The sequence below is a fragment of the Neolamprologus multifasciatus genome, chromosome 3, assembly GCF_963576455.1.
Source record: "Neolamprologus multifasciatus chromosome 3, fNeoMul1.2, whole genome shotgun sequence".
NCBI classification, from domain to species: domain Eukaryota; kingdom Metazoa; phylum Chordata; class Actinopteri; order Cichliformes; family Cichlidae; genus Neolamprologus; species Neolamprologus multifasciatus.
Window position 1 is genome coordinate 29,345,214 of NC_140441.1, and position 26,371 is coordinate 29,371,584.

Here is a 26,371-nt window from a genome sequence, read left to right on the forward strand (position 1 = left end):
CAAAAGCCTGACAAATCAATACCAATGTTATCCAAGTTAGTTTCTAATTCTGTATTTATTTCTGATACAGTAGATCTGGATTGAATGCACAAATATTTTTATTTAAAAAGAAAAAAGTATGAAGTATGTAGCAATACAGGGGAGCATTATAGAAGCATTCGAAGCTGGTAGCATTAGACTGCTGATGACTGGGTTGATTTGAACAAGTTAGATAGCTCAAAATATCAAGTATTTTTGTAAGAATGGCAAATAATCAATCAATCCAATTCTAAAGGAAGGAGGGATCTACTTTTTTTTTATAGGTATACATCTGTAGGTGTCATAAGAAAGCCATTCTATCTACTGTGCATCACTGGGTTTTGTTGTTGATCTGTCAATTTCAGTTGAATTCATCCTGCTGTAGTTTAACAGTGCCTTACACTCCTCTGCAAATCCTACTGGCATGATAATGGCAATGCAAGAGTCTCTAGGTGTTATGTGAGCTTAACTGCTAATGGTATCCCGGATAAGCCCCCATTTATGCTATGATTCTGGTTCATAAGCTGCCAAAGAAAATAACTGCAGCATGTAGAGCATAAAAAGTACATCTTACATTTAGTAAGGTGTGGTTGTCCTTCCAAGCCAAACCTTTAAATCCTCTGGCTGCTTATAGCCTTCTTTTCAGGTGTAAATAATTAACCATTATGGTCATTGTAAGGAACAGGACTCCCTTACTGCATTTATTTATATTATATTATCTGTATAGCACTTTAGAGCACACCTTTCACTTTATTAAAAGCACCTTATCAAACACTTTATTTAGCATTGCACTTTAAGCATGGATTTGCACACAAGAAGTTTAAATATCTATTGACTACTTATTGGGAATTTTAAAATCAGTTGGTAGCCTTATTTCAGATTCTGCACAGCTGCTCCTCATCAAGGAATGTGGTGGTTGTCTGTCAGGAGAGAAGAATGGTGATTGAGATTGTGATTAAGGCTAACCAGTAAGGAAAACTAATGCAAATGTGCGTGTGAAATCTAGGAATAAAAGTGGTGCAAATAGGTGTTTGTAAGATAATGATTACTCACCTTTCTTGCCTGTGTCCTCTTCAAGGTGTTTGGGCAAATGCTTCCCTGGGGGTCCAGACACCATTTAAAGGTTCCAGGAGAGACCATTGGTAAAGGGAGTGTGGTGAATCTTTTTGTGCTTGGGTTTCTGGGTTTTTATAATATTGGGTTTGGTGTAACATTAAAGTGTGAACTATTTATTAATATGAAAATGTGAAATGTATTTATGTATTTATTAATTCTAATTGATATATTGTATACTGTGGTGGAAGGTTGGGATTTAAGAATTTACCTGAGAGTGGAATAATGGTTTAGTCTGTGACAGCTGAACATATTTAAGGCTGCCGGTTGTCATTAGAGGAGGGATTTGTGCTGTGAAGAAGCTCGATGAGTTAATTGTTGTAAGGAGAGCTGTATAGCAAATAAATACTTTTGTTCCGCTACACTTGCCTTGATTCATCTCACTGTGTTTCCAGCTGCTAAGCGCCGCCCTGTTACAGTCATGTAATACTCAAAGACTTAGACTGCCACTGCAAGGTGTAAGAGGAGGAGGAGTTGCATAAAGGCATGAGCCATCCAATTCTAAGAGCAATTAACTGCCTTTGATAACAATACTAAAACTTTACATTTTATGCTTACGTTCATTCACTACAAAGTGTCACCAAAGGATCCTCATATGTTTAAATTAAGCTGTTATTTGTGTAGCTCCTTTAAATCCACATGTAACTGGCATAATGTAGCAAGACATAAGCAGAACTAGGATAAAAAGATTGAACCTGGCAGGACCAGAACAAAGGTTTCTGGGAAGAGACGCACGAGTGTAAACAAGAAACTGACAAAGAGTAGATCAATTTCTTATCGCCTCCCCTTCGCCTCCTCATTCTCTTCCTCCTGAGCTGTCTGTGCCTGTGGGTGAGCTAAAGCACACAATCCCAGAGTGACAGCAATGAAAAGAGTGATTCAGCCGGCCGGCTTTCAACACCTGGTCTCTTATTCCTTTGAAGGCACTAGGTTAGGATTTAGAAACAAGAAGAGGGCAGAGGAAAGGCAAGAGAAGACCACTAAGGGCTCTATAGTGGGGGAAAAGGTACAGATAATAAGTGTAGAGAGAAAGAAAAGAACCTGGTTAGAAAGAGAAATGGAAAGCAACCAATGAGAGGTGCTATAAAAGAAAAAAGTCAGTGACAGAGAAAGAGAAAAAACAGGATGAGTAAAGACAATGTGGGATTTTTAAATTGCTTCCGCTGCTGAATCAGCAACAGAGGGACTGTCAGTGGAGTTATGTTGATTCCCATGATGAGTTGATGCCACCGCCTACAGAAATTCAAGCTGCGCTCTCAGACTGAGACACAATGCCTCTGCTTTTCAACTGATAGTTAATGTGAAGATGCAGAGTCTAAAGCCCACTTCATTACTAAACCCCAAGTTCTGCAAGTGGCTCCAAAATAAGCTGCATACATTTCGTAGCGTTAATTCAAGGTTTTTAATAAAATCACTTCATTAACTGTTCAGACATTTTAGCCACTTTATAGTTCCCCATTTTAAGTGCTTTAAAAGTTATTGGACATGTTTAATATAAGGATTATGAGGATTTGAATGGTTTGTTAAAAATCCTTTGCAGAAAATGACTCCCTTTGGACTATAAACCATGAACATCACTAAATTCAGTCTTTCCTCCCTTGGGATGCTCTGCCAGGGCTTTATTGCAGCCACCTTCATTTGCTGCTTGTTTGTGGTTCTCTCTGCCTTCAGTGAACAGTGTGCTCTGTCGGTTTGAGGTCAGTTGTCTGACTGGCAGTTGGCATTGTTATCCATTTACACCCTGTTTTGTTACACTGGCTGAAGCTGAGAAGAGACTGTAACCCTGTACATCACCCCGCTATTTCGGTCAACACGTTCCCATCATTCAGATACAAGTTAGTCTTGGTTTTATTCATCTTGCATTTTTTTTTATGCTGTGCAGGCTTGTTTTGGCATAGTCTAATATGGACTTCTTGTTCTTGACTGTAGCCATGGTGTGCATGTTGTAAACTCTTTGTACTTACGTCCATGAAGGCATTCCTATATTTTAGACTTGGACAATGAGATACCCACTGAGAGTGTTCTCAACTTGGTTCTGTCACCATCCACTTTATTTCCCTCCTGCAGTCTTTCAGCCCTATTCATTACTTTAAAGAATGAACCAGACTACTGATTATTGATAAAGTTTTTACTTTCTCTGATTATTTATTTATCTATTTATGTTTACATCTTATTTATGACCTCCTTTACTTGCATACTTCTGGATCTGGTGCTGCGAGTACATAAAAAAAGATACCATATGTGCGTTCAGTCCTTGGAATCAATTCCAGATCTTTTATCTGCTTAATTTGTCATTGAAAAACCTGGGAACTCATGCTGATCTTGGCCACTGTACATAGATCATGTCAAGGAAATATCTAAATCTGCGAAGCAATCAGCTGCCACCGCATTTGAAATGTTTCAATAAAGTATTTTGGATATATACTTTAAGTATTACTGTATATAATGCATACAGAGGTATGACGTATGCATTACTTACAGGACACAACCAGAAGCTGACAATCTGAGCTACATATTTATTTACTGTTTACATTTATCAACAACCAATTTTTTTCTTATTTTTTGCTTTGATGAAATTCATCTGCTCCAGCAAGCTGGTATTGAGGTCTCAGTTTGCTGTGGCAGATTCACTTGCTGTTAAGAGATGTTACTTTGAGAAGACCTTGAGTGATGTTTAGTTTCATCTGTCCTAATTCCCCCCTCATTTTCTGTTATTTATTTTCAATTTCTTTGATTTATTGCCCTTGGCAGTCTCTCGCAAGCATTCCCTTTTCTCTCACCATCTGTTGTTTTCTTTCTCTTTCTGTGATTGTCCTTGTGTCTTTGCAATTCCAAAAGATCGTATTTCACAACACTGTGATTCACAATGGAAAGCATTTACTTGTCTTTGTGTTCTGGTCTTTATATTGCTACCATTCTTTCCACTTATTACACTAATAACATCAATAAGACAGAGATGGTACACAAGAAAAGACAATGTTAAATATTTGATTTAACATTACTATGTTGTTACAGGCTCCACAACTTTGTGCATACTTCATTTTAATCGAGCCTGATTTGAAAATTTTCTAAACAGTAGCAGGCCACTTGACTGTGGTATAGCATGTACAGTATGTCTCTACTGTTTTGGCGTTCGAGGAACAAAGCTTTAGATACACAAATCAGAGGGTGGAGGAATCTCTCAGGAATCCAGTGCTATTTTTTCTTGGTTGGATTTTAGTAGATTTTACTTGGTGCATCCTTCAGACTTGAAAATCCCCACAGTTTGCTTCTCTTCAGCATTATTCTGGTATTCATATGCTTTGGTTTCTCCTAAGGATTTTTAAGTGCCATTCACTGCAAACTTAAAAACCTTCAGTTTAACTCGAATTTCATACAGGGAAAACTTGTCTATGCACAGAACAACACTTACCGCTGATGTTGCCTTCTCACTTTCACATTTCTACTTAGTTACGAGTGGTTAGCTGGAGCCTTAAGGCAATACCATATGTACTACAGGTCAACAATGGCTGTTGGTTCATTCACTTGAAACAGCCTCTGAAGGTTAGATCAAATCAGCCCAAGTGTCCACCTGAGGATTCTTCAGTGAAAGGAATGAGAACAGCTTGTTCTTCTTTAAAGGGCATCAATATTCAATATCTGAATATTCAGAGGGTTTTAACAGTGACACACTGGGTTTATGGCAATAGCCAGAGGGACTCCTCGCTTCCATCTTGTCACATATGAACGCTTGTAAAGGACACTTTGGGGTCACATTTTAATTCGACAAATTTATTATTTACCCTCCCACAACTCCTCCAACCTTCGAAGGACAGAAAAAGCGACATTACGCTGCTTACACAACTTCAAGTTCTAACCAAGAACCAAGGGTGATGTTAACTGAGTGAGTGTTAACCCCAGCCCAGCAGCCAAACCCTGAACTTCAACATCTAACAAACTGGTAAGGAGTCAGCCCTGAAGCCTCCATTTTTACCTCTTCATATTTCTAAAGTAGAATCACTGTGACAATCAGTTCATCTCTGCTTTGTGTTCATACTTAAATACTAGGATTGCATATGTGTTTCTTCATTAGAATAGGGCTTGTGTTTGTGTGTGGGGCTGTAGCCATTAGGTTTATATTGTTAACTGGTAATGAGACAGTGCATTTTAGGATATTTTAGAGATAAGTACAAACATATTACCTTATGGATTACTTTGACCCTTTCACGCATCGTGGTCACTTCAGTGGACAGCTATTCAAAGGCTGTTTTCTTGTATTTATGTCAATGTTGATGGTATACTTGCACATAAACCACTACATTGGACACTGATGTGTCACTCCATACCTTGCCTCCCACTGGTTTTTTAATGGTACTACAGATGTATGACATGCTTCATTGTAATTATTATTATTTAACCCTGTCATGCAAGAATTATGACAACCTGAGTCAGGATTTTTTTCTATTCATCTTTTCATGCCTAAAGATGAATAAAAATAGTTAAGAAAAAAATCCTGATTGAGGTTGTCAAAAAAAGACCTGGTATAACTTTGAGCACACAGCATGCAGTCAATTTGCATGAATGTCATGCAAATTGAAATCACACCAAATCAGTAGTATTTGACTTGACTTAGACACACACATGTACAGAGACACACAAACAAACACACAAATGAAGAAGGAATCATCAGGATGTAATGGTTCGGAAAAAGCAGCGAGTAATTCAGCACATTAATAACAATGACACTTATTTAATCAGGATTTAAACAATTTGTTACCCAAGATAATTTATTTCACTAACATACTGCATCACAAACAAAACAGGACAAATAACAGGACATTTATTACGATTCTGTTACTACTACTGGTGGTATACTGTATGTATACTGCTCTTTGTGAGAATGTGTGTGTGTTGTACAAAAGTACAAAATGTGTGGAAAACTACAAAAGTATCCCTAATGCCTAGCAGTTGATTAATATTTCCAGACTGTGGACTTCTATGAATAATTAATGAAGTAAAAGTGTTAAAAGGAAACTGAATTTTATGTTTTCATTTGAAGCTTGGAATCCTTGCCAGAAGCCTAACTCAGACGGTGGTAAGATGATGTCCCTTTTGTCTTCATGCTTCACAAACGAAAGGGCAAAACCTGTGTAGCAGATTGCCAAAGATCCAAAGCAAGAGCTGAAATCTTCATAAGCCTTTCCAGATACTGTCTGAGCATTTGCTTTGGTCTGGTTGGGACCCAGATATAACGGGGATTTGACTTTAGGGAATTTTAGCCATGTCTGCGGTGCAAGAAACACTTGCCTACTTATATTACATCAACATCACTTAGATCTGCTGGAAGGCAGGCCCACAGGTTGCTGTTGTAGTTTATTTTAATATTAATATTTAATATTATTTAAAATATTAGTAAAGAAATCTTTGACACAAGAACAAATTAGCTGTCTTTCAATCTTTCATCATCTGAATTAAACTATGAGGAAAATTATAATCTGCCTTCCTCCCACAATCCAAAGACATTGTTTCCCAACCTTTTGGAGCCATGGCACACCACCCAAAAAAAAATGTTCCAAAAAGCATATTGGTAATTTTTCCCCGCCAGGTATAGCGGAATTGGCTTGGTTTGTTCCCAGCATACCTTTTTTGCTTTCTTCTGACCAGTACTCATCCTAAGTCCTTCATCTGGGTCGAATTTTCTCCAGCACCCAGGTCAGAGTGACTACTATTTATTTTCAAATATTTATCTGTATTAGGCAGCGCTGCCTTGTCTCACAGCATGGCTATCATGTAATTTCTTCTTCATCTTCTTTTGTTTGTCTGGCAGTTGACAACCAATTTAATTAGAGAAGGTAGTTGTACTGCCCTCTAGTGGAGGAGAATGTAATTGTTTTACAAGTTACTTACGCAGATTGCTTAGAGTACTAATCAGTTGGAACCAGATAATCTTCCACGGCACACCTGATCATTTCTCACAGCACACCTATGTGCCACGGCACAGTGGTTGGGAAACACTGAGTTAGTAGGTTAATCTAAATTGCTCATATGTGTGAATGTCAGTGCTATCAAAGAGCTATCAAAGAGGAGCTGGTCGGTAAAACGAAAACATTTAGAGATTACTATTTTAGTGCTATCAGCGTGATGTTAACACCATAAATGCATTAACGGGGCAAATCTCAGTTAACAAGTTACCGCGGATCACCCCGTGCATGAGGCTGGATGGCGTTAACGAGTTAACCGCACTAACGAGCTAACCGCGATAACGTGCTGACGCCTAAAATCCTTTAATTTTCTCAAAAATCTGGTGTATCTTTTGTATGAATTCTGGTTGAGCTTACTGACCGCGAACCGATTTTATGTGGTACACAGCGCTCAGAAACCTTTCAAAAAAAGTTTTGGTACGACTTTGCTAAGCTACAAAGCTGCACCGCTTGATGGATTGTCGGAGCATTACGGCTACCAAGGAGCCTCGTGGAGTGATACGTACTGTGCTTCAACGTAATATTACCGTACTGTGTGTGTATAAGGACCATAAATGGCACCTGTTAAGAAATGTGGTTACAAAGAGGTTTTCAAACTCCAGGCTGTCAGTCACGCAGTAGAAGTTGGGAATAGAGCAGCTCCAAAACCTGTCTGTCTTTGTTATTATGCTCAGTGTCTTTTATTTTACTTTTCGACTGCACAATTGTGAGCTTTTTGTTATGCACAAAAACAACATTGTTTTATTTTATTATGGAGCGTTATTATTTACTAAATGCTGATAATTTATTTCTGAGTAATCTTTTTTCTTGTACATCTACGCTGTATGTTAAAAAAGTGCCTGTGTGACATCTGGGACACAGTTTTGTCTAAGAACTCTCTTTTTCTTTCTTACCTTATGGCTTTAAAAAAATATCGAGATATATATCGTATATCACCATCCCGCTAAAGAATATCGAGATATGAATTTTGGGTCATATCACCCAGTCCTAGTGGCAACCTCCTTGTGACTAGAAAAACAAATGATCATATTGATATTCAGCAACCGATTGCAATTAGTTGCAGTGTCCAACTAGTCACCAATCAACCTCTGAGTAACCGCTTTGGACCACAAGACAATTGCACAGGTCATCTGGTGGAAGGCAATCTGTCTCTAGACAATCACGGTCTAAGCTGGACCAACTACAGTCACTCTCACTCTCAGACAGGTTGGCAAAGGGTTGCAAAAAACTGACACAAACAAATAACACAAACAAACTGTCCACATGTAGTCAGTGTGAGCCCATGGAAGCAATTCATCTATGACGCATTACTTTGTAAGAGGGTACTAGACTCAGCTGGTTGCCAACTGGTTGTATTCTGGTTATACTCCTATATAACAACACTGTCACCAAGCCCCAATGTAATTTTGCAGTTAAATTGCTGTGATGAAGCAACTATGAGTCACTATTTATGGATGAATTTCTGTTTCAGATGTATAAGGCTCTACCTGGACTCTGATTGTAAGTACCGTAATTGTCGGGCTATAAGCCGCTACTTTTTGCACAAGCTTTGAACCCTGCGGCTTTTAGTCAGGTGCGGCTTTTCTATGGATTGTTATGATTTTTGTGATATCGTAAGACGATTTGTTTTGTTTGTTCCGCTGTTGTACGGCACTACGTTGCCTGGCGGAAGGATCGGGGTTCAAGAGTGGTATGTTGGTCACATGTCCATCCACCAGGCAACGTAGTGCCGTACGAAGTAGCGCGAAAAACAAACTTCAAAGTAGCGCTATGCATTCAGCGGGAGGCGTGGATGACGAGCAGCGATAAACTTGCGAAAAGCAAGTTATGCTCAACTCCACCAGTGGATTCTGACAGCGTGGAAAAGTGTGAAAACATCCACGATCACCAACGGATTTCGAAGGGCTGGACTGCTGCATGATGGAGAGCAGGACAGCGCCACAGCCCTTCAGAGGGTGTTCGACTCTGACACTGACAATGAGGATTTCTTTGGTTTTGAAAGTGACAACAAAGGAGAGAAGCGGAGAGTGGATGACGTAGCCATCCTGAGCCTGTCCGTATCCGACACTGGAGAAGAGGACTTTGGTGGTTTTAGTGCGCAGGAAGAAGAGAAAGATGGTGGTGAATGACTGACTTTTCTTCTTGTTAAAGCCGTGTCACTGCACCTGAGCCTAAAACGTAGTCGAATCTATTTTTCTGGTGTGCTCTAGGTTATTGTTATGTACTACATTTGTTACTTGTTTATGAAGCACAGTACATGTTTCGTACTTGTAATTACCGGTACTTGTACATATACCCTAAAAAGTTATGCAAATATGTAGCCCTAACTTGTTTTTCAAAATATTAATAAAAGGGGTGTGTCTCCAAACAGCCATCAATAAAGTCTTATCTTATCTTATCTTATCTCTTTCCTGACAATTCCCTTTGTGCATATTCTCTTACATATGATAAGTCAACATTGAAAACACCTGCGGCTTTTAGTCAGGTGCCGCTAATGTATGTACAAAACAGGATTTTCCCCTGATTTTAGCTTGTGCGGCTAATATTCAGGTGCGCTTTGTAGTCCGGAAAATACGGTACTCAACAGGAATTTATAAAGAGTATGCAGACAGCAACAGATCACAAACAGATTGCATGCAACTGTCAACTTGACCTGTTTAAATGGTGAAGAGACATCAGACTGAAGTGTCTTGATCCCCTCAAGGTCACTTTGAAAAGAGCAACTGACTGTGAAAGGGCGCAGTCTTCAAAGCAACCATTTCAAAGACAACAAGATCTCAAGTTAATTGCACAATAATTGCAATAAGTTTGCACTGTTGTGGCATTGATGAGTTTCAGATGTGGAGCAGCTATTGGTGAAAGCAGCTCGAGTAGCGCACTTTGTACAACATCTGCTGAATGGATGTACAAAAGGGTATAAGCTGAGCTGTCAGCACTGAGATCATCTGACCAGCTGTGACTGCAGCTTAGCTTCATGGCCTGCCCGATTTTAAAACGTGGGGTTTAAAGTGGAGATTTATGACCTAAATCAGCCACAGTCACACTGAGATTTGTGCCATGAAAACAAAGACCACGTAAAGAGTTTTCTGTCATCTGCTAATCACCAGAATGTCAAAAGTCACAATGGTCTTTGTGCTGTAGCTAATTTAACATTAACGTTTTTTTTTCTCCTATGTCTTCTTTTCCAAAAGATCAGGTATGTTTGAAATCTGCAATACAGCAAGGATGTAACACGGTTCTTTGGTCCTTGGTCGGTAATGTTTAGCTTCTCAAACAATGTTTCCTTCATTATTGTTTTTCTGCTACGCACATTCAGCTGCGACAAGAAAATTAATGGAAAAGCTAATTACGCTCTACTGTGCAGCGAGGCCATGACCATTAAATCTATGAGTTTGAGCGTGTGCCTGTCAGTGACATCATCAAAGGTTAAGTATCTGTGATTAATGGACTCACCTAAGCTGGCTTAATGAAGCTTTAATGTTACAGTTTAATGTTCCTAGAGACAGTGTTTCAAGCTGTCCACCCGATGACTTTGAGTAGCGAATAAAGACCCTCTATCCCTCGCAGATTTAGCGGCATCCTTGGCACGCTGAGCTAGACGCACTTTAATGAGTGCGCGGATGAAAGAATGATAAATAAACAGCAGAGCAGAGGGGTGAGGAGATGTGAAGTTGATAAACTGACAAGTGAGAGAGTATTTTAGCAAGTAAACTGTGCTTAGCAGCATGTATGGTAGTTGAAGTGTATATGTGTGTGTGTCAAACTGTCAGACAGCAGTGGAACAAACAAATCCCCAAAGCACATCACCTTCAAGTGAAGGCTAACCAGAGACTCTGTGTGTGTGTGTGTGTGTGTGTGTGTGTGTGTGTGTGTGTGTGTGTGTGTGTGTGTAGGAACTGTATCAGACACAGTCACACTGCAGGACTGTTCCTTAAGGTTTCAGAGAGAAAAGAGGTGGGGGGAATACAAAACAGGTGGAAAAAATGAAAGGTAGTAGAAGGGGACGAAGGGGGAAGGAAGGAAAAGTGGCACAGGGAGAGGCAGTGAAGGAAGAAAAGTCAGAAGAAGAAATAATAAGAAAGGGAAGAAGATTAAGTGCGTATAAAAGAAGGATGATAGCACAGATAAAGAGTGGAAAGAAAGGACAGTTTTAAGAGAAGAAACAAGACAGGAGGATGGGTAAAGCCATGGTTTGTATGACAGACAAAGCCAAGGAGTGAAAAACCCAGGGGAGTGTGAGAGGAACAAAGCAGGAACAAAAAGACAGGCGGCGAATGAAGGAGAGGAGCAACAAACAGATTAGAAACACTAGGAAGTGGGGAGGGAGGAAAATGAGGTAAGCTTGTAAGTATAGAAGGAGGTAAAATAAGACAAGGAGGCAAACAAGAGACTAGACTGACCATGAAGAAAAAAGATGAAGGGAGTAAAAACGATCAGAGACAGAAGAAAGGCGGGAGGATAAAGACAGAACGACATGACAGGGGAGGCTGAGAAGCATGCAGCCCAGGGTGTGCGCTGTAGGGAAGGAATTCGCTTCAATAAAAGGGAAGGAAGGATGGAGGAGAGTGAGGAGAGATCCAAACAGAATGATGGCTCAAAGCAAAGAAAAAAAGCATAATTTAGAGAAAAAACAGCAGGAATAAGAAACACAATATAAGGAGAAAAAGACTAATGGAAAGTGGAAGCAAACAAAATAGAAGAAATGAGGGAGACGTGGAAGTTAAGGCGAGAAGGGAAGGGAAGTCCAAATATGAGGTAACAAGTAAGGATTGAGAAGGATGGGCTACAATATGATGACAGAATTTAAAAAAAAAGAGGAAAGTGGTAAAAGAAAAGAATCCAGACAAAGGCGTAAACTCCACGAGACACAAACTATTCAGACGCCTTCATGCAGATTTCTTTTTAAAACTGAAGAAATCAGCATTGCATCAATCAATAATCAAAAAATTCACAACAAACTGACAAAATGTGTTCAGATTTTTTTTTTAAAAACTGCATGTTTAAATTTAGAATAGTCTTTAAACCCTTTGCTTTGGCTTTAAGTACCCTTGAGATGTGTCTAGAACTCTACTGGACGTGATGAACTCAATGTATTGGATGCAGTTTAGAGGGTTTCACTCCTGCGTGTGTGTATATGTCCTCTATTCCACACTACACAGCAGGGAGGAAAAAGCTATGAAATCCAAGCAACTCTCTGTAGACCGCTGTGATTAAATTGTGGAGTGCCATAGATCAGGGCTCAGACCTATGTCTGGAGCTCTGAGCATTTCCAGCAGCACAGCGGTCTCATAGCCGTTAAATGGAAAAAGTTTGGAACCACCAGGACTCTTGCAAGATTTGTCTCTCCAGCCAAATTGAGTAACCAGTCCTCCCACCGGGAAGTCTAACAAGGCTACATTGGTTCTCTGCGGCCATCAGCACTCTCGGTCAATCTTTCTTGGGGCTACACATGGATCCTACTTGAAGTTTCCCAAACATCATTTAAAGAACGTTGATGGCACAAAACAAAAAGATCTTTGGTCTTACGAGACAGCAATATTTGCCCAAGGTCCACCCTGAACAACACAAACTGCTCATCATCCGCTTAGAACCTTCCATACCGCTGAAAGGTGGGGGTGGGTGTGGCAGATTCAAACTACAGGGGATTTTTAACAGCAGGGACAATGGGAGTTCAATTTAAGCACAACAATGAAGTCAGTAATACCCATCCATTTTCTCAGCCCCAGGTTTTATCCAGATTAGGGTACCTGTTGTCATGGAGCATCACAGGTTTAACAAAGACCACACGTGCAGCTATTTTAGATTGACAATAAACAATATGGACCATAAACACAATCACAAACTATGCCACCCATGCATTACACCTACAACCTGCTCAGCTGTGGAAACCCATACCATGAAATTCTTGTCTTGATGTTAATGTCAGAGGAGGTTTGGAGCTCTGTGGCTCTGACTGACTATGTGTTTCCTAAACGCTTCCACTTTGTGGTAACACCACTTCCAGTTGATGGTGGAATATCTAGGAGGGAAGAATTTTATCAACTGAGCTGTTGCATTGGCAGCATCCAGCATGTTTGAATCAGTGAGATCTTTAGAATGATGCATTTTCTCATAAATGTTTGTCAAGGCAGATGGCTGGGTTGTTGTTTTTACACACCTGTTGCAATGGCACTGAAAACACATGGATTCAATGATTAAGAGACTGCATGGATCTTTGTATCTTTGGATTTTATGAAAAAAAGAAATAAAATGAAAGACAAAAATTAAGGAATGAAGAAGGGAGAAAGGAGAGGAATACAAAGGGCAGAGCGGACAAAAAGACTGAGTGCTGATGGAGCAAGAGGAAGAGAATGAACAATAGCGATGATGGTAAATGGTAAATGGACTGATTCTTATATAGCGCTTTTCTACTCTCCCGGAGTACTCAAAGCGCTCTATACAACATGCCACATTCACCCAGTCACACCCATTCTCACAAGCACTTTATCTATACTTAGTGCTTTTTCTAACTACATTCACACACATTCATACTCCGATGGACACATCAGAGAGCAACTTGGGGTTAGTATCTTGCCCAAGGATACTTGGCATGCAGACTGGAGGAGCCTGGGATCGAACCTCCAACCTTCCGATCAGTAGGTGACCTGCTCTACCTCCTGAGCTACAGCCAGAACAAAGCCATGATGAACAAAGGTGAAAACTGAAGAAGAGTAAAGGACGAGTACAAGAGAGAGGCAGAGGAATTATGGGAAAATACAAGACGAGAGAGAAAGACAAACCGCCTGCGGGGAGGCTTTCATAGCTGAAAGAATTTTTTCAGCACTCAAATAAACACATAAATAAATAAATAAACAAAAATCTCAGTTTTACATGATTGTTTCCCAGAGCCTGGAGGTGCTCCCACCACACAGGCTCGGTCTCTCTTTTATGTCGATCACATCAAAACAAACTGTAATCAGAGGGGGACGTATATATGGGGGACAAAAAAAGGTAGAGGGCGAGGACGCGATTGACATTTTTCTAACATGCCAACATTCGATTTCCTTATTTAATTGAATTCCTGCAGCAGGCTTATGGTCTCTGTGTGTGCTCACTCATTTATATTTTAAGCTCCTCCACCACTTGGCAAATGACATCAGGGAGTTTTATGTAGTCTCAGTGCTGCTTAGCCATGGCGCACAATATGCAAAGACACAAACGCCCACTGACAGGTGTGAAGCTAATTCTTTCCCCTCATGGAAACTTTGCAGGTACCTGTGGGACATACTTGGAATATGGCATGTGGCGAGGGGTAAAAAGTGTGTGTGTGTGTGTGTGTGTGTGTGTGTGTGTGTGGTACTGCTTTCAGCAATCCAAAACTCAAAAGTTAACAGCAAGAATAGCATGTTCGTTTGACTGCATGTGCACAGGTGCATGAATGCTTCTGTCGTGGCTGCCTTATTAAATGACAATCTTGCAACTTTGCTTCAAGTGTCTGTTCGTGTGCTAATGCGTACAAGTGCGATGTGCGCTGATTGTTTTTACAGCTGCACTCGCTCGCGCTGTCTGATAACTTGGAGAGTGCAGATTAACGAACGTCCGAGGGGAGCATGTTTTTAGTCACGACCACTGTACTGTACAGATAAGCACGAGCCACTTGGGTTTTATACAGCTGTATGACTACAGAAGCGACGTGTCATACACTGTACCTTTCTGAACGTATGGTCTGTTCTCAAGCAAACGTCCTTGATACCTGGAGACACAACACTGTCGTGGCAACAGGGAGAGACTCTTTCCAATACCATTTATTTCTGATTTCTGTGACGTTTTATTTACAGCAACAGTCACTCAAAATTCCTATCTTTCCTTGAAAGGGTGGCGCTGTCACTTGGTGTTCGCTCGCTCTGTGGTATAGTATCGCTTCCTGTTCCTGCTCAAACACAGTGGTGTTTCTGAGTAGCTTATTTGCTTAGCAGTTTAATTAACAACTTTTAAATACATTCTTTTTTCACAGTATAATCTTCACGTGCTTCATCCAAAGCACACTTTCTGTGTACTCACTACCTAATTTATAGTATTCACTCACTGTCTCTGTACTGTTTCGCTAGCTTAGCTCGTAGCCGACCCGTTAGCACCATGGCTACTTCACATGTCCCTTCTGCACTTTCTTGCTCATTGTGTCAGATGTTTAGTTACTCCTCAGACTCCTTTAGCAGTAATGATATCTGTAACAAATGTAGCATATTTGCAGCTCTGGAGGCCAGGATTACTGAACTGGAGACTCGGCTTTGCACCCTTCTCTCACCCTTAGCTAGTCAGGCCCCTGTAGCTGGTGCAGCCGAAGATAGCGTAGGCCCCGCTAGCTGTTCCCCGGCAGATCCCAAGCAGCTGGGGAAAGACGGCTGGGTAACGGTGAGGAGGAAGCGTAGTCCTAAACAGAAGCCCCAGGTACACCACCAACCCGTTCATTTGTCTAACCGTTTTTCCCCACTCGGTGACACACCCGCTGGGGGTCAAACTCTGGTAATTGGTGATTCTGTTCTCAGACATGTGAAGCTAGAGACACCGGCAACCATAGTCAATTGTCTTCCAGGGGCCAGAGCAGGCGACATTGAAGGAAATTTAAAACTGCTGGCTAAGGGTAAACGTAAATTCAGTAAAATCATAATTCACGTCGGCAGTAATGACACCCGGTTACGCCAATCGGAGGTCACTAAAATCAATATTGAATCGGTGTGCAACTTTGCCAAAACAATGTCGGACTCTGTAGTTTTCTCTGGTCCCCTCCCCAATCAGACCAGGAGTGACATGTTTAGCCGCATGTTCTCCTTAAATTGCTGGCTGTCTGAGTGGTGTCCCAGAAACGATGTGGGCTTCATAGATAATTGGCAAACCTTCTGGAGGAAACCTGGTCTTGTTAGGAGAGATGGCATCCATCCCACTTTGGATGGAGCAGCTCTCATTTCTAGAAATAAAGACAAATTTATTAAACCCCTCAAAATATGACTATCCAGAGTTGGGACCAGGAAGCAGAGTTGCAGTCTTACACGCCTCTCTGCAGCTTCTCTCCTCCTGCTACCCCCCCAAAAACCCATCTCCATAGAGACTGTGTCTGCTTCCAAAAAGACAAAAAACAAACTAAAAACCAGCAACAAACAACTTAAACATTTACAAAGAAAGAATAATACAGTATCCACATCTGAACCAAAGAGTAAAACAGTGAAATGTGGATTATTAAATATTAGGTCTCTCTCCTCCAAGTCTCTGTTAGTACATGACTTAATAATTGATCAACAAATTGATTTACTCTGCCTTACAGAAACCTGGTTGCAGCAGGATGATTATGTTAGTTTAAATGAATCAACACCCTCGAGTCATTCTAACTACCAGAAATCTCGAAGCACAGGTCGAGGGGGCGGTGTGGCAGCAATTTTTCACACCAGTCTATTAATTAATGAAAGACCAAGACAGACTTTTAATTCATTTGAAAGCCTGATGCTTAACATTGTCCACCCCAGCTGTGAAACTCAGAAACCAGTCTTACTTGTTATCATCTATCGTCCACCTGGGCCTTACACAGAGTTTCTGTCTGATTTCTCAGACTTTTTATCTGATTTAGTTCTGAGCTCAGATAAAATAATTATTGTGGGTGATTTTAACATCCATGTTGATGCTAAAAATGACAGCCTCAACATGGCATTTAATCTGTTGTTAGACTCAATTGGTTTCTCTCAAAATGTAAAAGAACCCACCCACCACTTTAATCACACTCTAGATCTTGTTTTAACATATGGCATAGAAACTGAACATTTAACAGTGTTTCCTGAAAACCCTCTCCTGTCTGATCATTTCCTGATAACATTTACATTTACAATAATTGATTACGCAGCAGTGGAGAGTGGACTTTATCAAAGTAGATGTCTTTCTGAAAGCGCTGTAACTAAGTTTAAGAATATAATCCAGCCACTGTTATCATCGTCAATGCCCTGTACCAACACAGAGCAGAGCAGCTATCTGAATGCTACCCCAACAGAGGTCGATTATCTTGTTAATAATTTCACCTCCTCACTACGTACGACTCTGGATACTGTAGCTCCAGTGAAAACTAAGGTCTCTAATCAGAAGTACCTGACCCCGTGGTATAATTCTCAAACACGTACCCTAAAGCAGATGACTCGTAATCTGGAGAGGAAATGGCGTGTCACAGATTTAGAGGATCATCATTTAGCCTGGAGAAATAGTTTGTTGCTTTATAAGAAAGCCCTCTGCAAAGCCAGAACAGCTTACTACTCATCACTGATTGAAGAAAATAAGAACAACCCCAGGTTTCTCTTCAGCACTGTAGCCAGGCTGACAAAAAGTCAGAGCTCTTTTGAGCCAACCATCCCTTTAATGTTAACTAGTGATGACTTCATGAACTTCTTCACAAATAAAATTTTTATCATTAGAGAAAAAATTACCAATAATCATCCCACAGATGTAATATTATCTACAGCTACTCTTAGTACCATTGATGTTAAGTTAGACTCTTTTTCTCCAATCGATCTTTCTGAGTTAACTTCAATAATTACTTCCTCCAAACCATCAACGTGTCTTTTAGACCCCATTCCTACAAAACTGCTCAAAGAAGTCCTGCCATTGATTAATTCTTCGATCTTATATATGATCAACCTATCTCTAATAATCGGCTATGTACCACAGGCCTTCAAGGTGGCTGCAGTTAAACCTTTACTCAAAAAGCCATCTCTAGACCCAGCAGTCTTAACTAATTATAGGCCAATCTCCAACCTTCCTTTCATATCAAAAATCCTTGAAAGAGTAGTTGTCAAACAGCTAACAGATCATCTGCAGAGGAATGGTTTATTTGAAGAGTTTCAGTCAGGTTTCAGAGCTCATCACAGCACAGAAACAGCTTTAGTGAAGGTTACAAATGATCTTCTTATGGCCTCTGACAGTGGACTCATCTCTGTGCTTGTCCTTCTTGACCTTAGTGCAGCATTCGATACTGTTGACCATAATATCCTATTAGAGCGATTAGAACATGCTGTAGGTATTACAGGTATTGCACTGCAGTGGTTTGTATCATATCTATCTAATAGACTCCAATTTGTGCATGTAAATGGAGAGTCCTCTTCACACACTGAGGTTAATTATGGGGTTCCACAGGGTTCAGTGCTAGGACCAATTCTGTTTACATTATACATGCTTCCCCTAGGCAGCATCATTAGAAGACATAGCATACATTTTCACTGCTATGCAGATGACACCCAGCTCTATCTGTCCATGAAGCCAGATAACACACACCAATTAGTTAAACTGCAGGAATGTCTTAAAGACATAAAGACTTGGATGGCCACTAACTTTCTGCTTCTTAACTCAGATAAAACTGAGGTCATTGTACTCGGCGCTGAAAAGCTTAGAAATATGGTATCTAAGCAGATTCTTACTCTGGATGGCATTACCTTGGCCTCCAGTAACACTGTGAGGAACCTTGGAGTCATTTTTGACCAGGATATGTCCTTCAACGCACATATTAAACAAATATGTAAGACTGCGTTCTTCCATTTGCGCAACATCTCTAAAATTAGAAATATCCTGTCTCAGAGTGACGCTGAAAAACTAGTTCATGCATTTATTACTTCCAGGCTGGACTACTGCAATTCATTATTATCAGGATGTCCAAAAAACTCACTGAAAAGCCTTCAGTTAATCCAAAATGCTGCAGCAAGAGTACTGACAGGGACTAGAAAGAGAGAGCATATTTCTCCTGTTTTGGCTTCCCTTCATTGGCTTCCTGTTAAATCCAGAATTGAATTCAAAATCCTGCTCCTCACATACAAGGTCTTAAATAATCAGGCCCCATCTTATCTTAATGACCTTGTAGTACCATATTACCCTATTAGAGCACTTCGCTCCCGCTCTGCAGGCCTACTTGTTGTTCCTAGAGTATTTAAAAGTAGAATGGGAGGGAGAGCCTTCAGTTTTCAGGCCCCTCTTCTGTGGAACCAGCTTCCAGTTTGTATTCGGGAGACAGACACTATCTCTACTTTTAAGATTAGGCTTAAAACTTTCCTTTTTGCTAAAGCATATAGTTAGGGCTGGACCAGGTGACCCTGAATCCTCCCTTAGTTATGCTGCAATAGATGTAGGCTGCCGGGGGATTCCCATGATGCATTGAGTTTTTCCTTTCCAGTCACCTTTCTCACTCACTATGTGTTAATAGACCTCTCTGTATTGAATCATACCTGTTATTAATCTCTGTCTCTCTTCCACAGCATGTCTTTTATCCTGTCTTCCTTCTCTCACCCCAACCGGTCGCAGCAGATGGCCGCCCCTCCCTGAGCCTGGTTCTGCCGGAGGTTTCTTCCTGTTAAAAGGGAGTTTTTCCTTCCTACTGTCACCAAAGTGCTTGCTCATAGGGGGTCATATGATTGTTGGGCTTTTCTCTGTATCTATGAAGCGCCTTGAGGCGACTTTTGTTGTGATTTGGCGCTATATAAATAAAATTGAATTGAATTGAATTGAATTGAAGTTCTCAGTGAAAAGTGATGACTGCTACTTTTCTTTGTCAAGCTGACTTTACTGAATGAAATGAAATGGTCCATATGATCTTATTCTGTCTCCATGTAACCTTTCAGATACTGACTTGTGTTTTTCAGACAATGTTTTGCATGTATGCTTTGACTATGGAGGATCTCTATAACTATCTCCTTAAGTCTAATTTAGGCTTACAATATTTGCAACACGTTCTCACTCCCAAAGCGTCACATTTTAGGCTAGGTGACAAATCGTCAACATATTACGTTTTCGGCTACCCACCACGTTCCTAAATGACGACCTCGGAAAAATGAGGAAATATGAGAACCGTATGGACTCAATCTACACATGTTCGCTCTTTTTCTTCAAATCGCTTAGAAACACGCTATTTAACATAATTAAAGTCATGGTTAAGGTCAGGAAAAAGGTTATGGTTAGGGCTAGGGATAAGGTTAGGTTTAGGGCTGGAATACAGGGCTGGAACGTTTATTACCGCGGGAGCGTCATTGCACTGGATTTCGGCCATAACCCGCCACGTACCATAAGAACGCCGAAGGTCTCCTTTCGCTTCCCTCAGGAACGCCGCGGGACGTGACAAAACGTCGGCATGTTATGCCTCGGGAGTGAGAATGGGCTGATATTTGTCAAGAAGCATGCAGAACACTGTCATGCTGTCTGTACTTTTATTTGTCTCCTGTACAATCAGTTTACGTCAGATTTTCACAACCCTCCACATTCATTCAGATACGTGATTTTAAATAACTCCCTGCAGGCATCGCAACATGGCACATGAGTAAAGAACTTGCTTCGAGAAAGACTTTGATTCAGCTCGCTTTGTCATGAAAAGCCAAACCAAGACAACAACATTTGAAGAACATAAGGAAAATAAATAAATGGGACAACTGTGCAAAGTTCAACATACAGGTACATCAGATTATCAAAGGAATTCAGAGTCACAGCTCATGTAGCGCCTATCTAAGCAGTAATAGGGTAAGAGGTGGGGTACACCACTGCGTACTCTCCCCAGTCAAGTGCAGCATTAACATAGAGAAACAAACAACCATTCATGCTCACGTTCACTCCTTGTTGCTATATCTTACAAAGTTATCACGCATATAAATGAGGCACAGATACAAATAACCGGTAGTAAATTACAAACTTGAATCCAAGAATAACTTGCGTCTGTCAATTTATATTCTGTGGGCGTTATACCAAGTAGTAAGTATAAGTACAAGGAGGTTTTGTTGTTACCAGTGTTTTTAATTTCATATAGGCACTGAAACCACAGCATTTGGTTTAACAAATCATTGCAAGGGCGGTTAAAATGTGCATGTTTACTGAACGTAACCATGCAACCTTTAGGCACCAAGCCTGGCTAGCTCAGTCGGTAGCGCGTGAGACACTTAATCTCAGGGTTGTGGGTTCAACCGCCATGCTGGGCAATGAGGATTTAGAACAGAACTCCCTGCTACCTGCTCAGCCAGGGTCCCAAGTGAGCTGAGCAAGTACTAAAATGTGAGTTTGTCGAAGAAATTTGGGTGTAGTGATGGATGCAGACCTAAAGTTAGAAAAACACATTAAGACAATAACAAAATCAGCTTACTATCACCTCAAGAATGTTTCAAGGATAAAAGATCTGATGTCTCAACAGGACCTGGAAAAACTAGTCCATGCATTCAGCTTTAGTAGGCTTGATTATTGTAACAGCATCTTTACAGGTCTACCTAGAGTCCTCACTAAGACCAAAAAAGTGGACCACATCAGTCCAGCTCTGAGGTCTTTACACTGGCTGCCCGTCCGTCAGAGGATAGACTTTAAAGTTCTGATGCTGGTCTATAAAGCTCTGAATGGTTTAGGACCAAAATACATCAGTGACCTCCTGACCCAGTATGAACCTTCCAGATCCCTCAGGTCATCTGGATCCGGTTTTTTATCAGTTCCCAGAGTCAGAACCAGAAACGGAGAAGCTGCATTCAGCTTTTATACTCCTTATATCTGGAACAAACTCCCAGAAAGCCTCAGATCAGCTGAAACACTCAGTTTATTTAAATCCAGGTTGAAGACTCACCTATTCTGTTCTGCATTTGAATAAAACACCAGATCCACACTTTTAAGCTTACATTTCAAAACTTACATTTTAACTACTGATTTTATCCACTGTTCTGATTTTATCTACTGGGGTTTTTTTTCTAATCAATTTTAAATCATGCTTTTTATTTGTTTTTGTTTTTTAATGTCTCTGTAAAGCACTTTGAATCACCTCGTTGTTGAATTGTGCTTTATGAATGAACTTGCCTTGTCTTCGTCAGACTCCATGCCACCAATTGGCTGGTCAGGGGCTTTGCTTGACGAGTCATGAGTGTCTGATTCACCAAAACTGCCACTTTTGAAATGCAGCAATGAGAGAAATGGCTACAAAATGTCATGTTCCGCGAGTCCGACAAAAAGCCGCCTCGCCTCGATGTCCACCTTCGTTGTTGCATCCGTCTCCCATACCAATTACATCACGGGATGCTCGGCAAAATTGCTATGAAGACAACCACGCACATTAGGTGGTAGGGGAACCGAGTAGGTATTGATGGATAAGGGGCTGTTAAGGAAACAATGTGTTCACAACCGCTAATTGAAACAGAAATTCTCAGACATGGCTAGATCAGTTCAGTTCCAGTTAACTCAGTTCATTTATAAAGAAAAAAAAAGAGAAATCCACTCCACATTTTGGAACTCTCCTGTCAATTCTAGTCATGTTCATGGAATGAAAGATAGTCCAAGTAATTCACGAGGGGTAAAGAAACAATGACATAGGCTGCCTATGCCAGGGAGCCAGATGAATGTGACTACTGTGAGAGGAAACCTGCCTAAAGGAGATTTCTCCATCATGACAGAAATGCTGAAAAAGTTCCTCAAAGTTCCTCAACTTCATGAACCTCACTGGATGACATGAATGAAAGTTCAACAACAGAAATGATGCAAAGCCCAGCTGGCTAGCAGAACTTGATTGTTTGCACGTCAATCGATAAATGGCCTGTGACCTGACGGTGTGCTTCCCCAGGTGATCAGTCCAGATCAGATTAGCTACATGCAAACATAGTTCTGAAATCACCTGAGGTATGCCGAAAAACGGATGTAGACGACAACTTCATGCTTTTCCGACCACCATAAAAAAACACACTGCCTGCTAGACCTCATGAGAAAGGGGTTAATCAGCTGAACAGTCGTACTGCAACAAATCAGAGTGATTGATCAGAATGATCCACTTTGACTGAGGCATTCAGTCACAGTGGAGAACTTACTTACAATGCAAATTAAACTGCTGGTAATTACTACAAAATCTGGCAAGCTTAAGAAGTTACTCAAAAGGCAAAGCAATCCACAAAGTAGAACTTTGGGGGGCTTCAGATGATGAAATATTTTGATTCGACATGGAACGCCAAGTTTTCACTGATTCATCAGATTTGATAGAAACAGAAATGTATGAATTTATGGGTGAATAAGACTTGTATTAGGAAGCACTTTGAGTGCTCAACTAGAGTAGAAAATGTCATATCTATTTCACAAGCCGTCAAGTCTAGCTAGCTCAGTTGGCAGACTCTTAACCTCAGGGTCAAGGATTCAAGTCCCATGCTGGATGCAGCTGATTTAGGACAGAACTGAACTCTTAAGGGAGTTTACAGTGAGAAAAACCAAGTCTCACCACAGCTATGACCTAAGTGTTAAGTGGCGGGCTACTGTTTGGCACTAGATGCCAACAGCTTTAACAAAATGGCTGTTTGACAGCTTGGGAAAGAGGACGGGTGTGAACATGAAGCAAGTATACAGCTGACTCTCACCCGTCTCCATCTACTTTTCACCTGCTTCCCATGTCAATCTTACTCTCTCACCTGTCCCTCTTGATTCCACACACTCTCTTTCCCCCAGCTCTCGTTGTCTGTTTTAACTCCCTGTGCACATCCGTCTAGAGTGACAGTCCCAGAGTGGAGAGCTGGAAGGAGATCAAACAGCAAGGAAATTGTAAAATAACTCTGCAGTCAGAGTGGTGCATTTGAATGAGAACAGATAGCAGTGGCCACGGCACGTACCAAGTGAAATCTACAAGGAGCCAGATGGGATGTAATTCTCACTTTACGTTGCACTTACATATGATTTCAAAGGATGCTACAGGGAGCAGAAGCAACACATCTTGATACGACAGTATCACCAAGGATTTGGTACATCTGAGCATACTGGCGAGCTCATCCGAATGAGTTGAGTCCCATTCTCTCTCTCATATATATATATATATATATATATATATATATATATATATATAAACACCCAGCACACCCCTGCGGGCGGTTTATCCTTCAAGCTCGGGTCCTCTACCAGAGGCCTGGGAGCTTGAGGGTCCTGCGCAGTATCTTAGCTGTTCCCAGGACTGTGCTCTTCTGGACAGAGATCTCCGATGTTAGTCCCGGGATCTGCTAGAGCCACTCGCCTAGCTTGGGAGTCACCGCACCTAGTGCTCCAATTACCATGGGGTCCACCGTTACCTTCACCCTCCACATCCTCTCGAGCTCTTCTCTGAGCCCTTGGTATTTCTCCAGCTTCTCGTGTTCCTTCTTCCTGATGTTGCTGTCATTCGGAACCGCTACATCGATTCTTCTGTTTGTCTACCACCACTATGTCCGGTTGGTTAGCCACCACCATTTTGTCCGTCTGTATCTGGAAGTCCCACAGGATCTTAGCTTGGTCATTCTCCACCACCCTTGGGGGCATTTCCCATTTTGACCTCGGGACTTCCAGGTTATACTCGGCACAGATGTTCCTGTACACTATGCCGGCCACTTGGTTATGGCGTTCCATGTATGCCTTGCCTGCTAGCATCTTGCACCCTGCTCTTATGTGCTGGATTGTCTCTGAAGCATCTTTACACAGCCTGCACCTGGGGTCTTGCCTGGTGTGATAGACCCCAGCCTCTATGGATCTTGTACTCAGAGCTTGTTCTTGTGCTGCCATGATTAGTGCCTCTGTGCTATCTTTCAGTCCAGCTTTGTCCAGCCACTGGTAGGATTTCTGGATATCAGCCACCTCCTCTATCTGCCGGTGGTACATACTGTGCAGTCCTATATATATAGGACAGGCCGTCCTACATATATATATATATATATATATATATATATATATATATATATATATATATAAATGTTCAGACTTCAACATTCATTAAAAATTACCACACATTATAACCAAGGTACGCATAAGAGCATCTCTGAATGCACAGCAGCAGAAGACCACAGCAGGTGTCACAACTGTCAGCTACAAACAGTTGAAGCTATAGTTTATACATGCTAACCAAAGCTGGACAACAGAAGATTGGAAAAACATTGCCTCATCTGATGAGTCTTGAATTCTGATGCATTCAGATAGTGGGCTCAAAATTTGGTGTAAACAACTCGAAAGCATGGATCCATCCTGCCTTCTATCAACATATAAAGCCGGTGATTTAAATGACTTTGAATGTGGCATGAATTTTGGTGCCACGTGATCTGGTCAGAAAATTTTAGAAACTGCTAATCTGCTAGGATTTAAGGGTTAGGGTTTATGGAGAATGGCTAAAATAGAGGAAATAACTCAAATAACCACTCGTATGAAGAAGATCATCTCAGAATACACAGCACGTCAAATCTTGAAGCAGAAGTGCTACAGCAGCGTAGCACAACACTAAGTGTGACTCCTGTCTGGTATGATGAGTCTCAATTTGTGCTGCAACAATCAGATGGTAGGGTCAAAGTTTGGCACAAACACTATGAAAGCATAGATCCATCCTGTGAGGATGCAGCACCTTTGGGATGTAACTGAACGGGAAATTCACACCATGGAAGTGAAGTCGACACACGCATTACTGAAGGTAAAAAGTGGTCCAACCCAGAATTACCAAAATGTACCTAATAAAGTGATGCTTTAATGTAAATGTAAACATATTTAAGGACATTATTCTAGTAAGGCTGGAAAATATTGAGGGATGCTACAGAAGTATCTGTTTTAGCCTTAAAGTTGGATGACACATTTTTTTGCAGTGTATTGGTGTGAGGTCTATATATGTTGCTTAAAAAACAACAACCTGAAGAGCGGCGTCCGTTTAATTATATCCAAATCATTATTTTAATTTAGTTTTCATTTTCCTTGAGGTACTGTTCTTTTTCCCTGGTCTTTTCACATTGTTCAAACCTTTACATTGCTCTGAGAACATTCAATTTATTTCTCATCAGTCTTACATTTTCTTTTTTATTGAACTGCTTTCACTGTGGCATTGTACCCGAGGACAAAAAAAAGTTTAAAATGCCCAGCAAAGGCTTTAAGCAGAATCCAAAATGAACCAATCTTGTTTACAGAATCATTTCAGATAATTGAGTTATTCCTCCAGCTGAGGGTGCTTCATGCTAGTAGCTTTATTTCCAGTTTGTCTTTGAACTGAATGTTGAATGTGCCTGCAGTTTGACACTCTGGAGCTTGTGGCAAGAGAATTATTCAAATCAGCATCAGAGTTCTGTGGGTGTTACAAAAAAAATGAGAATTTGGTTAAAAAAAGAATTTGTGATCGGCTTTTACTTTGTATTGGCCATATGAAATTGGACTTGGATGTGTGTGTTTTTCTCCATCCTATGAAATCTAACCACTTACAGTAGTGGATCTAAAATCTGATCATATGAATTACAGAAGATCTTTCAGTTTTCTCACTATGTAATTGTCTGTCATAGCCAAGGTTATTATCGTTAACGAAAACT

General features: G+C 40.8%; 1 protein-coding gene across 8 annotated transcripts in view; it reads right to left on the reverse strand.

Annotated features, from left to right (window-relative positions):
• The window catches only part of htr2cl1 (5-hydroxytryptamine (serotonin) receptor 2C, G protein-coupled-like 1), a 345,669-nt gene that overhangs the window by 310,347 nt on the left and 8,951 nt on the right, over positions 1-26,371 (reverse strand). The window contains exon 2 of one of the 8 annotated variants that reach the window (XM_085153788.1): positions 23,489-23,589. The exons of the other annotated variants lie outside the window; for them this stretch is intronic. The gene's annotated coding sequence lies outside the window, so the exon portion shown is untranslated. The remainder of the gene's footprint in view (positions 1-23,488; positions 23,590-26,371) is intronic. 8 annotated transcript variants of the gene reach the window in all.